The sequence below is a fragment of the Pezoporus wallicus genome, unplaced genomic scaffold (assembly GCF_028554395.1).
Source record: "Pezoporus wallicus isolate ANWC-B61680 ecotype Strahan unplaced genomic scaffold, APGP_CSIRO_Pwel_v1 contig_8542, whole genome shotgun sequence".
In the NCBI taxonomy this organism is placed as follows: domain Eukaryota; kingdom Metazoa; phylum Chordata; class Aves; order Psittaciformes; family Psittacidae; genus Pezoporus; species Pezoporus wallicus.
The window spans coordinates 3021720-3037308 of NW_026640148.1; the positions used below are offsets into that span (position 1 = coordinate 3021720).

Sequence of the window (15589 nt, forward strand, 5' to 3'; positions counted from 1 at the left end):
CACCTCCTTGTCTGAAGCACAGAGCATGGGGAGCATTTTGCACAAGCACGTTATAAAGGAGGTGGCATTGTGTGGCAAGATGTTTTATAGCTGCTTTTACAAAATCCAATTTAAACGGCAGTTCATCTTTAGAGGCAGTTTACAAATTGATGAACAGCATTTCCAGCTGACACTGGGGCCCTGTAAGACACTCATACACTCTGCAGCCTCTTTCCTTTCCTCAGGGTTTCTGTGCCTTTGGTAGCAGTGACACTGCTCTGGTGCTGGAGCTGAGAATGGCACAGGTACCGATATGCTGGTACATTAGTATCTCCTGGCCCATTCCAGTGCTTGCAGCACAAGGATATCACAGCTCCATCTGCCAACACCTTCTGCTTCCCATCGGTATTCCGATGCGCAGGTATGCTCAACCCAAAGCACACACCTGAAGCTGCTGAAGCATTGCTACTGGCATTTATTACTCAGCTCCTTGTTCCTTAGCAGGTAACAGCAGTGGCTCTGTGCAGTGTTGGCTCTCTGGAGAGTTTGGGTCTATTCCCAGCTTCAAACCCACTTGTTCAGCTTCAGGCAAGGACCACTCCTGTGCCTCATTTTCCTTATCTGTTAGGCTGATTGGGCTTCACCTGACTGCTGTGAAGCTTTTAACATCCACAGCTGTGAATGTGAATGACTGCTTTTGTGTTTACAGTTTATATTGCCACTTTTGTCATGCGTGAACCTGCAAGCAGAACAAAACCACTGCGTTATACATTTCATACGTTGCCCTCCCATGAAAATTTCTCCTGATGTGTGTTTTTCATTTTCAAAAGGAATAAAAATGTTTGTGCTGCTGTAACATCTCTTTGAGAGGTCAAAAATGTGATCTTCAAAGTTGAGATATGGAGCAAATTATATACTTGGATTATGATCCTTATCATTGTCCACATCTACAGAATCCTTTCTCTGCATAGGACACAAGGGTCCACAGTCTAGGAAATGTCTTCTTAATCATACCTCACCTTTTCTTTCAGGACCAACAGACAATCATAATGCAATGATAAATTCCCTCTTTTCCAGCCCACGCCAAGTAGGATTGAGCAGTGTGTTTGGGCTGACCTCACTGTGCTGTCTTATTTGGTCAGAGAGGGGAGCAGCCCTCTGCAACAGGGCTTTGGAAAGGTCAGGAGCCACAGCGATCCATGTGCAGCCTCGCTGGGCTCGCAGCTTTTTCCACAACAGGTTTTCCTTCAACTGCTGTGGGGAACCAATCTGCCCAATGCAGGTCGCTCAGCGGTTGTAAATGCGATCAGGATCCGTCCTTGTGTAAACATGCTGATGAAAAGGCCCTTGGCAGGTGGGAGAAGGGCATGCAATGGTTTGGATGTGTTGAGGGGGCAAGACGAAGGTGTGAAAGCTGTGTGGTTGGCAGTCTGAGCTGGCTGTGAGTAGCAGGACCCTCTTTTGGCACCATGTCCTGCTGGGCTACCATGACCTCTTCCTGCCCCAGGCTGCCCTCAACACAAGACCCTCACCCTGGGTTCTGCTCCTTGAACCAGGCAAGCAAATCCTGCTCACCTGAGCACAGCACCAAACTGCTCTGAACTTTATCAGGCCAAGCATCCCTTACCTAGTGGGATTTAAATGCACTGTAAATCAGGCTCTGGTGTTTGCAGCCTAGTGTTATCTTTGCTCTGATGAAACAGGGAAGCCGGTGTTTGCTGCCTTCCAAGACCAAAAGGCAACAGGGAGATGCTAATAACCTTTGATTAGTCAAAATGTTCACAGCCTGTGTGCTGAAACATATTCATCACCCCTGGTGCAGGTTATGCTGGCAGGTAACACTGCACCCAGCTGCAGCCAGCTCCCTTCTGCTGCTATTTATCTGTGCCACAGGTCCATGAGAGTCTGGGTTTCACACAGAAATGCCTTGAAAGCGCAAATGGAATCCTTTCTTCTTTTTTTTTTTAGCCTACTTCAATGGTTTTAGGCCAATGTAAATCAGTGGAAAAGAACTCTTACCATTTTACAGAGCAGCATGGAAACTTCATGAAAAAGCTGTTGGAGTTGGCAGCTGAAGGAGCCAGGAATAATATTTAAACTTTCTCTTGAACTGTTTTGAGATAGACACGATGAGTAAAATCACTCTGGGCATTTCATAATAAACCGATGCTGATCGAGTTGGACCTGACCTAAGGGCAGCATGAAATGCCAGCGACTGCTTAAAAGGCAGCTTGGGGAGAGGAGGCAGCAGATGAACCCATCACAACCCTGACTCGAGACAGGGACACAGATTCAAATAATAAGCCATCGATGAATTAGCCTTTGCTGATTTTGGTCTTCTGCCACAGCAGATGTTTGTTGACGTTAGAGAGACGTTGTTCTAGCACATGCAGATACCTCCCATTTGAACACTGATGCTGATCCAATAAATGTGATGAAAATCATGAGTAATCTAACTAGCTCTGAGTTATTCCAATATAAAAACTATCGAACTGATAGGCAGTGCACAGTTAGAAGCATTGGTAGGTCTGTAATACTTTCCGTTCTATTTGATCGTTCCTGACAGCTTATTCTTTTGCCAGCCTTTTGGTTTAGAGTCTCTGTTTGACTGCTTGGTTCTCAGCCTGGGTGCAAGTCCTTACCCCACTAAAAGGAAAAAAGCTAAACAAAATGAATTCAGCTCTTTACAGAAAAATAAGGATGCTGTGTGTTCTTGAGACAGTCCCAGCAGAAAGAGCCCATCATTAGCATCCAAGCACCAGGAAAGGCAGCCCCTTTCTTTCTCAGCACATGATCGCTTTACTTTCCAGCGCTAAATTTCTTTTAGTGATTTCCCATGCAGTTATTCTCTGTCTTAGGGCATGGGGAACATGCAGTGCTCTGTATTCCCCACCCCCCCAGCAAGAGTTGCAATTAAGGTAACGGACAGTAGCTATCAAATAGGAAACAATATTTTGGATTCTCATGCAGAGGAAGAATGGGTAAAATAGGTGAAACATGAAGGCAAAAATGTCGGTACATTAACTGAAGTGTTTCCTGGTTGAAATTTGAGCTCTCCTGCACAGACTTAGCCTTTCTCAGATGAAGGACTTGGGAGCAGATTTGAATACAAGTTGTTCCTCACCTCTTGTGCCATATTATCTCCTGATCTGCTGCCAAAACACTCATCATTGGGACTTTTTTCTTTTGCTAGAGATTATGTTTGGTTTATTCTGCTGCTGTAATTTATCATTTCACTGGCACCTTCCCCTCTTCCTGAGCATTACGCAGGTCTCAGGCTTCGCAGTGCTGTTGTATACAGCTCCCATTGCTCCCTCCCAGCCCTGCGGGTCTGCTTCCAAACCAGGCATGTGTCCCATGCTGACTCCAAGAGCAGTGCCAGGCAGCAAATGCAGTGGGGTATTATGCTGCGACTGGGAGGGAAGAGCTGAGTCCAGGGGTCAGATTTACTGAAGATCCTGTAAATCCCTAAGGTAAGAATCCATGGAAATCAGTCTCTGCCGTGCATCTAGTTCTTAGATACAGCAACCACAAGAACATCCCTTCTGCTCTGGAAACTCAGCAAGTATCGGAGCAGAGCAGTGTTTGATTTAGTGCAGTCTTATGGTACTGCTACTGCTGAACCCAGGACATAGCCGAAATAAGACGCTCTGGAGGAAGACAAGACAATGTCTAAAATGCTGTGAACATAGTGGGTGAACATACCAGAGGGGGAGCACTTGACCTCAGCAAAAGCTGGGATTTATGCTTCACTGAAGGTGCTGGCTTTGTGTAATTCTGTGTTACAGAAGGGAGTAATTCTGTCTGTGAAGGGAGCAGACAAAGGGCTGCAGAGCTAATAGCCAGGAATGCAGATGCAGCAGCATCACCAGCAGCCGCTGAAAAGAGTTTCTCTAGGAAGAAAGAACAATTTGGGTACTTGAAAATGCACTTGCTTAATACAGAGAGCGGGGTCAGTGGGTCCCTGCACTGGCACTGAAGAGCCCCAGGTGTGATCTCAGCTTCCCACCGCCTGCTTTTCCATGAACCAAAATTACTGGAGGGTCACAGCACCCCATGCCTCAGCACCACAGCCAAGACATGCTCAGCATGGAAACCACCCCTGAGCCACCATTCTGGGAGCAAGACATTGCTCCTGGGATACAGAGTTGGAGAGGGGGTGTGGGATGAGGCTCATTTTAATTCCACCAACTTGCTGAAGGTCATGAGGTTTGTATCCATGTCCTGGTTTCCCTCAGTGCCCAAGAAGTCAACTTTCTAATGCAATTCCAAATCATCAAAAGATATGTGAAATAAAATACATGACTTTTCCTTTCAAAGCCTTGAAATTAAATCTAAACAGACCTCTAGCCCCAATCTCTTCTGCTAAGTAGGCATTTGTGGAATTAAGAAAAGGTTAAGTTCCCCGAAAAAGTTGTTTCAATAATGATTTTAAAAGGCAACATTCTGTGCTATATCATTGTGGGCTGTTTAAGCACAGCAGCTCTGAACAGCTTGCTTTGCTATGGCAGTGGAGAAACAGTTCTTTTGCCGTTTCCCCACATAAGCCAAGAATCTCTTCTCCCTCATCAAGAGGTCTTTGCCTTAGCATTAAACATCTTGTTTGGGAATGTCTTAAAGCAAATTGATCATCTGGTTTTGGTTTCCAAAGATTTGCCTTGTAATCTTCCAGGGCACCATTCTCTCAAGCTCTGGCCCTGTTCATCACTTAGTAAACCTACAAAGGGCTCAAATAATGGCAGCCACGTGCCCAGCGCTGCAGTCAGGGACTGAAAGTCAGGAGGTCCTCCCATGTCCACACATTATTGTGCATAAATCTTTTACAAGCTTCTCTAGCTTTTCTTGGCTTATATTTCCCTTTCCCAGAAGGCAGCCGGAAGAACACCGGGAGGCAGTCAAAGGAGTCAAGCAGCAGGAAGGTGCTGACAGCAAGGCCACTTTGAGTAAAGCATCATTCCCCAAACCTGCTACTGCTCCAGAACACATTTGTTTTCCCACTATTTATCACTCAGTAGTGCAAGAGTGGGTGAAGATCTTTTCACTGGGCTCTGGCCAGCATTTTCCAACTTTGGTTTATTTAGGAATATAATTCTTGCCATCAAGCCCCGCAGCTGATCATGGAATTTCCAACCCAAACCATACTGTGATCCTCCCCTTCCCACCAGCCCTGGCTGCCACAGAGCAGTTTGTCCCAACACTTTCAGCACCTTCTCACCAGGTTGCTGATGAGTCTTCAGCAGCCGCTGCAGATACATCTCCCTGGATCTTGGCTTCACTTACTGTCCCTCAGCAAAGACTTGCTGCTCCTCGTGCTGCTGTGTTTGTCACCTGCGATGCATTTATCTCTTCACTGCGCTGGGTTAACTGCTGCTCCTCAAATAAACGGGTTGTAAAATAGCTCGAACAAGAGAACTATGAACGTCAATTTCAGCTCCAAGTCAACTTAGCCTTTTTAAGCCTGATTTATGTATTAGCAGTGAAAATAAACAGGGAAAGAAAGAGCAATTCATAACCAGAGGAGCTGCAGAAAAAACAGCTCCAGCCACTTCATGGTACTGGCAGTGCACAAGTGAGCCTGCTTGCTGGATGGTGATAAATAGATATCCATAACTCAGCCTGTAAAGAAAACTCTTCTGCCCATGATAAAGCTGAGATTCTAAGGCATTTCCCAGACCCAAATTTAATGGGACTGAAACGTACAACTAGGGGAGGGAAATCTACAATTTGTGAAAAGGGTTGGTTCAAGATTAACCAGACATTGCTACAATAATTTAGAGCACTTCTACCACTGCCGCTTCTGATTTGCCTTTTTCCTTTCTTGTAATTCAGTCTTCCAAGTAATGACTTTTGCAACAAAAAGTGAGGCTATTTCATTGTGATAAACTCAAAATTAAGTGTGTTTCTAATTCAGCGTCCCATGAGAGCAAGTCCTTTTTCTACCAAACATAATAGATGTTTAATACTTGCTTCCCCACCAGAATTTCACTGAGAATTGTCAGTCAGCTTTATCTGCAAAATCAGAACACTTGAACTCGTATGACATTTGCCAGCCTTTAATTTGCAATTTAATCAGACATCTCAGCTAATTAATCATCTATGAACAAGCAGAACCGAATATATTTGTACACTAACATATGACCTAACAGTGAGGCGCTATTATTGATGTCAATGTCCCCTGGCTTTTATGTGCTGCTATGTTATTGCGGGAAAAACCTCTTCCGTACACTGTTGAATGTGGTACCTATTGGTCCACATTCCTATTGGCCCTGGTGTTCCTACTCTTCTCTAAACAGAGAAGATGAAAGAAACAGAAGTGATTTTTAAGTCACCTTTAAAGCAGCTGCTGTGTATGCAGCTACAGCCGGTGGTTTTAGAGTCATTCTGCCACACAGGTGGACAGAGGGGCTGTGATCTCCCATTGCACAGCCCGACACGGCACATTCAGTGCCCTTTCCCAGACACAGACACACACGTGTGAGACAGGACCTGGCAGCAAGCACAGGCAGAGCTCCCTGCAGGCACCCAGCATCCACACAGCTGTGCTCAAAGCTTCCTTTTCCTTGGGAGCTGCTCTTCCAGACCAGGTTCCTGTCCCAGTTTCTCTGCTTGACACCAGTCCTGTCAGAGGCATGAGTGACAAGAATTGCTTCATCCCTCAGAGGCTTTAGCAAAGTGACTGAAAGTTTTCATGGCACTATAAACAGGTGCTCATTCCCTGTTATTTGTGCATCTTCTGAGCAACTGGATGAACAAGATTCTTTGTCATCACTTATCCCATCACACCTTACCCAGATCATTTTAAATGAGGTCCCCTAGTACAGTTCCAGTACCTGGAATCATCTGTTTTCTCCTCCAGTCTCATGTTCTCTGGGACTCCCAGAAATCATGTAACAGGCAAAAGGAGCTTGCTGTCATCCCCGGCCATTAAGCATAGCTAACTCTTGCATTCTTTCTTTCTCATTATTACCCTTCTGCATCATTTCTTTCCACATTCTTACCTTCTCATCCCTAACCCTACACTGCCTTTTTGCTCCCCACCCTAGGGTGTACTCGTGGGGCTGTGTGGCTCCTCCTGCAGTCGTGGCACTGCAGTACTTGCTGCCAGCCGATGTGCTGCCTCTAATTACTGCAGAACAAGAGAAAGAAAATAATGGTATTAATTAAAAATCCACTAGAAGCACAAATCAGTGGAGGTTCGGTGTGGCAGATGGTCACAGAGGCCATGCCCAAGGGTTCTTGTTCTGTAAGTAAGTATTCTTACCATAAACTTGCACGTACTAAACTGTGCTTCCTTCTCTGTATGAATATGGGGTAAGAAGCATTGCATTTTTCACTGAAGCCAGCTTTCTGCATATTGCTCAGAGCTGCTCACTAAATGGCAAAGCTATTCCTGTGGTTACCTCACAACAGGCAGCTGTTCCAGGCTCTGAGAAACCAGTCAGTTCTTTCCTGTAGAGCAGACTACAGGCCTGTATCTCCTGTATGACTGCTGGATATCACATTTATACACAGGCTTCCTTGGTCAGGACTGGGATGATGGATGGGATGCTGATGCTCTCACAGCAGAGGCAGGTCCTGCACATGGTGAAATGCCACAGGGCACAGCCAGAGCTACAGACTCTAGAAAACAGGCTCTGACTGATGCTCCCAAAGCAGCATCTACCACCTGGAATCCACTTGCACTGATCTGCATGGCAGAGAGCACAAACCCAGCCACAGACAGCCAAGATCCACTCTGACATCTGCTTCGGGTCTGCTCCTCCTCCTGGTCAACGCAGCACAAAGGCACCCACAGCACAGCTCTGCAGTGATCCTTGTCCTGTTGGGAATGTGCCAAAGCATCAGCAGCCTCAGGGCTCACACCTGATGTTCACATGAACCGTGCTGGGTGGCTCTGTCAGCGCTGCACTGTGATGAGCTGAATCCTGTTACGGTGATGAAATACTCAGGGTTTAGAGCCCATTCTTCTGCAAAGTCCAGAAGTTGATGTATTAAATTCTCCTGGCCAGCACAACCACACAACTCTGCTGGCCAAAGGATCACACTCCATGCCAGCAGTGAGCACAGCCCTGACTGTGCTGACTCTTACTGGGCACCAGTCAGAAAGTGCCAGGACAGGCTCTGGCCATCCATGACCACTTCTCAAGCCCTGCCACAGGGAGATGGTGAGTTCCAAAGGGCACGAGGGTGCCTGGCTCCCTCACGTCGCCTCACATCCACCTGAAAGCACAGGGCACAGTGGTTTGGACAAATCATTGCTGATGAGTCTGGGGTAAGACGCAGGTAGGGTTTGACGCCAGTGGTAAAAACCAAAAAGCCTCGTATGTTGGGAACTGGAACACCAGGTAATTACTTAATTGAGTCCATGATTTCCACCTTGGTACAGCTGCCTGCAGCACTCAGGCTAAAAGCAGAAGTCCATTAGTAATGCTAGCAGCGGTTTACCTCCAGAACACAGAAAAGCAGAATCCCGGAGCAGTGCAATATTTGGAAAGCTGACACAAACTCTGTGTCCATCCAGCTGCTTCAGCCACAGCCAAGGGAAGAGAAGTGCTGGGGAGAAAGGCATTGGCTGCAGGAAACAAACCAACCCTGTTTCCCCAGCCCTGCAGAGGCAGCCCCAGCCATCATCCTGGACAGCCAGAGCTCCAGGCACCGGCTCCTTCTGCCAGAAGCACTCATCCCTTCCGGACCCAGCACTGCTGCTCCTCCCAGGTGGCACCGTGGCCAGCAGCATGGGGAACAGTGGTGCCAGGGTGCCTTGTGCTGGGGCCAGGTAGGAAGGTCTGACATGAATGTGCTGTCAGATCCCCCACCCGGCTGCACACAGGTTTGTGGGGTCACTGTCTCTGAAAGAAGCTCAATGGTCAGTGCATACACACTCCTGCTTCAGCTTTTTGTGCCAAGAGGCTCGTTTTCAGCAAAACACCCTGAAACCTCAGACTGAGGGATCAGAGTTGGTAACCCGAGCCTTTCTACCATGGGCAGTGAGCTCACACTAGCCTAAACAGAGACACAGCCCCAAAATGTCCAGAATTGAGAGATCCATGTGGGAAAACAAGGGCAAACCTCAAGCAAGATTGATCATTATAAATCCAGCGCAGAAGTGATTTATCCCAATTCCCCACTGGGTGGTACTGAGCAGACCACAGCAGCAGTGTTTCTGCTGGGACACAGAGGAGGTAGAAGGCTTTGCCTGTGCAGAGGGCCCCAGCCCACAGGAGTCTTTGTGGGTTTCCCATTGCAGAGCAGCAGGAAGAGATGGGCAGGGAGCACCTTATTCCCTCCCCACTACATCAGCCAGCTGGACTCATCAAAAGTTTAAACCAGCAAGAGGCAAGCAAGTGAGCAAAGAAGTTACAAAGATATTTCAGAGGAGCACTGCCAGAATGGGAAAGCTTGAATGAAATAATGTCTTGAGGCTGGTTTAGCTGTCAGGGCTTTAAAACTTTTCCTTGTGCTTCCCGCAAGACAACCCAACCGTAACATAATTTTCCCAGCATGTGCCAATACACATCCATAAACCAAAAAGATGCAAATCCTGGGCTGTGCCATTGCACTTGCTTCCCATCAGTGCTTCCCTGGGGAGGCACCGACACCTCTGTGTCTGGGACGGCATGGCTGGTGCCACCCGAGGCTGCCACACCGGGACACCGGTGGGTACCACACTGCACACACCCCAGCGCCATCACTCGGAGCCCACTTGATCCAGCTGTCAGCACTGCACATCAGTAACCTCTGGTTTAAAACAGAGATAACTGTCCCAGTTCAGTTGCCTCTGGCAGGAATAAAGCCACCCTCGCACCAGCCAGGCTGGGAGGAATAGGTTTGGACTTTGTTGTTGAGGGTTCATTTCAGAAATGCAGTGGGTCCAAAACTATGAGTAAACACCACAAGGTAATGGATGGCTGAAAGCAAGGTTTGTCCCCAGAAGGCTTATGAACAATGTATAATTTTTTACAGGAAACAATCATTTATATAATTCCTGTGAACTTCTGTTACTGCGCCAGGGGAGGAGGGAAGGCATTAGTCATGCACCAGCAGATGTTTTGACTTATGTAAGACTTTTTTTTCAGTTTCTTTTTCTTAAAAAAGCTGCATTTCACCCTGGAGGCTTCTCGAGAGCCTCCTTGCACTTGGTCATTTCAGTGGTGAGGCAGCCAGGAGGTCTCGGAATTGCAGAGAAAGCTGCTAAGCTGAGGCTCTGCTCCTGCAAGGAATAATTCAGATTCAGGAGGTGAGGGACATGTTCAGAGGTACACAGCACCCCAAAGGGGCTCCCACGGCGTGCACCAGCTACACTGCACAAAACAGGTTCATGTTTCACAGTGCTGAGGACAGCAAAGTGGAGGTGATGTCCACAGGGGCACACATCAGCATATCTCTGCTGACAGCACAGGACCACCCCAGCACACCGAGCCACTGCCTGCTGGGATGTGCGCATGTTCCAATGCGAAATAGCAATCCCTGCCTCCACGTCCCTGCTGCCATTTTCTCTCTTGTGGCGCATTCACCTGCATTTAGCACTGCGTCCTGACCCTGATCACCACCTCAGTCTCAACACAGTGTGTGCTGAAACACACACGCTGACCAACCGCCCACACTCTCTTCCCTTTTCCTCCCTTCAGCTCCTCCAGCATCAGTGAGCATCCAGGAGGTCCATGCCCATCACTGGCTGCCTTCTACATGGAGGCACAGCTGGAGGCGTTCCTCTGTGGCTCCTGCAGGCAGCCTGGGCCAAGCACTAGCTAGCTCAGCCCAGATCCAGCTCACACTTCCCATACGAAAACACTCCAGAGAAACTCTGGAGAAGCACCAAGACAAAGTCTCCTCCTGGGACAGGCTACTGCTGTCCCAAGAGCCCAATACACTCTTCTTTACAAGCTCCAAGGAGCACCCAAAAGCCAATAACAAACTAGATGATGTCTATCCTGTTAGTTAGTTAAGCTCTGCAAGCGTTTTGTTTCAGCAGTACCACTCACCCCAGCAGGGCTCTGTGCAGGCTCAGCCACCGGCCCACCCTGGAGGTGCTCATGCGCTCCATTGTTTGGTTCCTGCCTTTGAGCATCTCCACAGTAGCAATGTGGCTGCCACATTCCCTTGTGAGCTCCAGCTCCATGCCAGGGCCCTGGTGGCTTCAGCACTTGCCTAGTCATGATTAAAAATGTAATCTTTTAAAAGGCTTTTAGGAAGGGGATGAAAAACTGGATGTGACAACAGTTTGAAGACAGAAATTCATCACGAATTTCGTCAGTCTTCACCAGCAGCACGTCAGGGGATGGTTAAAGCTGCTCTGTCGAGAGCATTTATTGCTTGCTGGCCAAGACAGATCAGTGCGGGAACTGGGCATGCTTGCTTTGAGCCAGTGTGTGAAGGCTTGGGCTGGTGGCCAGCAGCAGTGACACCCCTTCACCACAGAGCATCTCGGGTAGCACTGGGCTGCAGAACTGCATCCTGTCACAGTTGTGAGAACTGCACGAGTTCTCTGCAAGAGCAGCCAAAGTATCTGTGCCAAGCTCTTACTGTGCAGCTCAGCTTGTCTAATCTTCAAAATACCCCAGGCGGTTCCTTACCTTCATTAAGGTATTTATCTTTGTTAAATAGAACCGAACATATTTGCATGTCCACCAAGACGTGTCCTATTCATACCCATGGCCACTCAGAGTGGAATTAGGAGCTGTCAAGAAGGTGTCTGGCCTTTGAATGCTGACAACAGGCATTATTAGATTTAAAGGGCTGGGATAAGCTTTGCTCCAGTGCTGGAGCTTCATTTCCAAGACACAAATCTCCAGTGTTTGTGCAGCATCAAGAACTCCCAGCCTAAGACTCTGAGGGAAGGAGCTTCTATGGTACAGAGCAGCACCCATTTACCTGCAACGCTTACTAGACACGAGATACGTTTAAAATTCATTAAATTCCACCTCCTGCACTTGGCTCTCAAGAAACACTTAAACCAAAACGCTCCAACAGCTGTTGCCTTCCACCTAGCTGACAAGTGAAGTGATCCTGAAGCGCACCAGGAACACAGTGCTGTTTTTCAGCCGAGATGCAAGCATAAAAAGATTTCCAACTCCACACGGCTCTGCAGTACTTACAGAAGATGGATAATGCTGCAATCCCTAAGGCCTGCTAAAATCTGGTTTCCAATGTTTCTATCAAGAGTGAGCCTGTAGGTGTTTATTAAGGAAATAAAGTTAACCAAAGTTGAAGAACTATTCTGATTTTTCCCTCTGCTACAGCAGCCAGCCTAGGCAGAGGGTACAAAACAGCTTCCCCAATGGAGCTGCAGCTCCGGGGAGATGTGGGATGTTGTTCTGATTACATGCTGGAGAAGGAAGACATTCAAAGCAAATATTACAATTAAAACTAAACCATGAAGGCGCTGAAACGGAGCACACACCGCAGTGGTGCTACCTGGTGCCGGTTTCCCCGTGTTCAGTGGCTGTCTCCAGGCAGACCAGTGCCACTTTACTTTGTAAAAATGCTTTGCCAGTTTCAAGAATCAATCTCATCTGGCAAATCCTTTCTCCTTTCCACAGGAAATTAAACATATGCTCACAGGGAAAGTTTCCAACTCACTGTCACCGAAATCCGGGAAATAAACTCTTTAACCAGAATGACAGGTTAGAAACCAACATTACTTTATTATAGTACATGGGGGACCGTTCCACCTATCGCGCACTGAGAAGACACAGTTTACTGCTGATGTATCTTCATTATATACATACTCATTATAATTTGGTCTAATTTACAACCCTGAGAGGCTCCTTGTGTTGTTTTGTTTTGCAGCCATTTACCTGTTTCTCAGGCTTTATCAACAGGAGGAACCTACATTGGTTTGAGAGAAGATACCTGGTTCTCTTTGTTCCATGCCCTCCTTGTCTCTATATCCTCTATACACAGTTAAATTCTAGTTTAAGAATCAATGTAGCCCTGCCTATGTCTAAGTCTCTATATTCAGTGAAACACTAATTTAATTTGATATCAATTATACAGTGAAATACTAATTTAACTCAGCATCAACACATGTGCATCCATTCAGGAAAATCTCCTCCCTGCAACTGGGGCTGTGTTTGCTCTGCCTTACAGCATCAAGTCCCTGGGAGGCTGTAGCTATTGGGCATCCCTGGACACCATGGATAGAGGGTATCAGGGAGGAAAAAATGCACCAAGTAGCCCAAGGCAAATGAAGTCCAGATACAAGTGATGATGGCAGAATTAATATAGACCCTTAGCAAGTAACACATACCCTTAGTGACATAGTCAATGCAATGCAGCATCTGTCAACTGCAAGCAAGACAGGGTAGCTCCAAGCAGCTCGGAGCACAGACCTGTAGCTCAGTGCTGCCCAAAGAGACCCACAGTTGTGCCCAAGCTGCAGGCAGCAACAGGGTCTGTAAAATCCCCCCAAAGTGGGATGCCCAGGGTGAGCCACCTTTCCCCCGGATGGCCACAGACCATCCCACGGGGCCCTGGCTCTCACCAGGAGGGGATGCTCCTCTCTCCAAGGGATGGACAGCCATCCCAGATCCCATACTGCCTCCTCAGTGCGACCCGTGACTGTGTGCAGATCTCTGCTGTCACCAGCAGCACCAACACAGCCCTTTCTAGGGCAGTCAGACCCATGGGCAGTACAGTAGTGTTTGTGTGGGGGACAGGATGGCCACACATAGTCCATGCCAAGAGCTTGCTGCAGGCTTTGGGCACACCACAGCAAGTGCTCAGTTTTTGTTCTAAACATGGATGGAAAATCTTTACCTCATTTGCTAAAAGCACTTTAATGTCTTTACACAGGGGAAAAGAAAATAAAATGTATTACTAATTTGAGTTATTTAATTCAGTCAGCAAGACTGAAAGCACTCTCTGCACTTCAAGCCCGGGTTCAAAGCATTAATCACTCAAAATTCTGCCACCGTTTCCTTTACATTTAATTTCTATGTCACTTTTTCATTCATTAGCTATGAGCGTGACAAGTGACAGACTGCCCTTAGGTGCACCTTTAGAGCACATACAGTGAATGGTTGTTGGATCCATCTAAGTACTGAATTATTGGAGCCATCTAAATAAAAGGCAAATTACCCTCGGAGCATTTCTTGACAATTAATTACCCAAAAGATGACTGGAGAATGCCAAGGTTTCACTTCAGCACTTCGTAGCAGTCTCATATTAAACTCTCGGTCCCTGGTAGGGCTCAGACACAAAGCCAGGGCACCCAGCACTAGTATAACCTTTTCAGAAGCATTTGCAGTGTTAAAAATAAGTGCTGTGCTACTTCCCTTCCCCAGTGAGGAGCAGGGCCGGTCAGCGCAGTGCTTTCCACCCAGACATCTTTGTCATCTTCTGCGTTTGCGCTTAAACAGTATTTCATTAGAAAAACTATCTGCCCTCAGCCCTTAAAGAGGCAAGTCAGGGGAAGGATGGAGCGCCTTCACCTCTCACTGTGAGATGGGGCTGCGGTGCCATCAGGATCCCTGTCTTGTGCATCGCAGCAGCATTCCCCGTGGAGCATCGCTCAGCGACAGCCAAGCCTGGCTCCTGCAGTGCCCCGGCAGCATTCCGAGCTGTAAGCCATGGAGATGGACATGTTCAAGCCCAGAGTGGTTCCAGAAGGGGAAAAAGAGATTTTTATCTTGGTTTTCCCAAAGCAAGACTGGCTCAGAGACACTGGCAGAAGCAGCCCTGGGGGTTATTACAGACCCAGTGGGCAGAGGGCAGTCACAGCCCGCCCCATCCAAAGACTTCAAATAGCAGAGAGGACACCAAGATTTGGCTTTTGAGGGGCAGCTGCGGATGCTGCGAGCTCCTGCTCCGCTGCACACCTAAGTGCTTCAAAGGCAAGGTATTATCCACATCCCCTTGCAAATTGCTCTCATGCTATTATTGTATATGCACTGTTAATTCAGTGTGGTGAGCACTGGTTTGTAGCCTGATATCTGGTGATTTGCCTCCTAGGCTGAAACGCACTGTATTGGAGAGTGCTAGGGGCTGCGCTGGGCACATCTCGGCTGTGGCAGGTCCCACTGGCTCCAGGCAGCCCCTCCCAACACCAAGCCCAGGCCTTGCTGCAAAAGGGGCCTGGGAGTCACAGATTAGGATGGTGGGGAACGAATGCTAGAAGCAAAAGAAAGCAAACAGCATCAATTGCAGGAACAACTGGAAAAAGGTAAAAAACCATGTTCCTGGGCATAAATTCTTCTGCATTTACTGTGTAATTGAAGTCTCCTGTTCCTTTCATCATACCTATAAACAACTTTGTTCTTTACCATGGATGATTCGATCATAAAAGGTAAGGACATAATAATGGGGCGGGCATAAATGAAAGTAAAATGGGAGAAGAGAACCGAGCACAAGACAACCTGGCTGCCCTGCCTGTCCCACAGCCTGGCAGGCTTTGTAACCCTCCTGTTCTTCCCAGCCTGCCTGGGAGAACCCAGTGCCTTAAAACCAGTAATGATGCACTCATACTCATTACATGTAAATGTAATTAGGACCATTAAGACCTCATTCCTTGACAATATTGTACTGAATGTGCAGGTGGCTCCACTCCCAGGCACTCACTTGGCACTGGGGGTTTGTGCAGCCCCCACTGGGTATGAAGCTCTGGAGGCTC

At 47.6% G+C, this 15589-nt stretch overlaps 1 long non-coding RNA gene across 1 annotated transcript; it reads right to left on the minus strand.

The window, feature by feature from the left end:
- Positions 1-429: 429 nt before the first annotated feature.
- LOC130603738 (uncharacterized) lies at positions 430-2553 on the minus strand. Its single transcript, XR_008973265.1, has 2 exons — positions 1555-2553; positions 430-718 (listed from the first exon to the last, which is right to left on the minus strand). It is a non-coding gene; the product is annotated as an uncharacterized LOC130603738 (long non-coding RNA).
- Positions 2554-15589: the final 13036 nt, after the last annotated feature.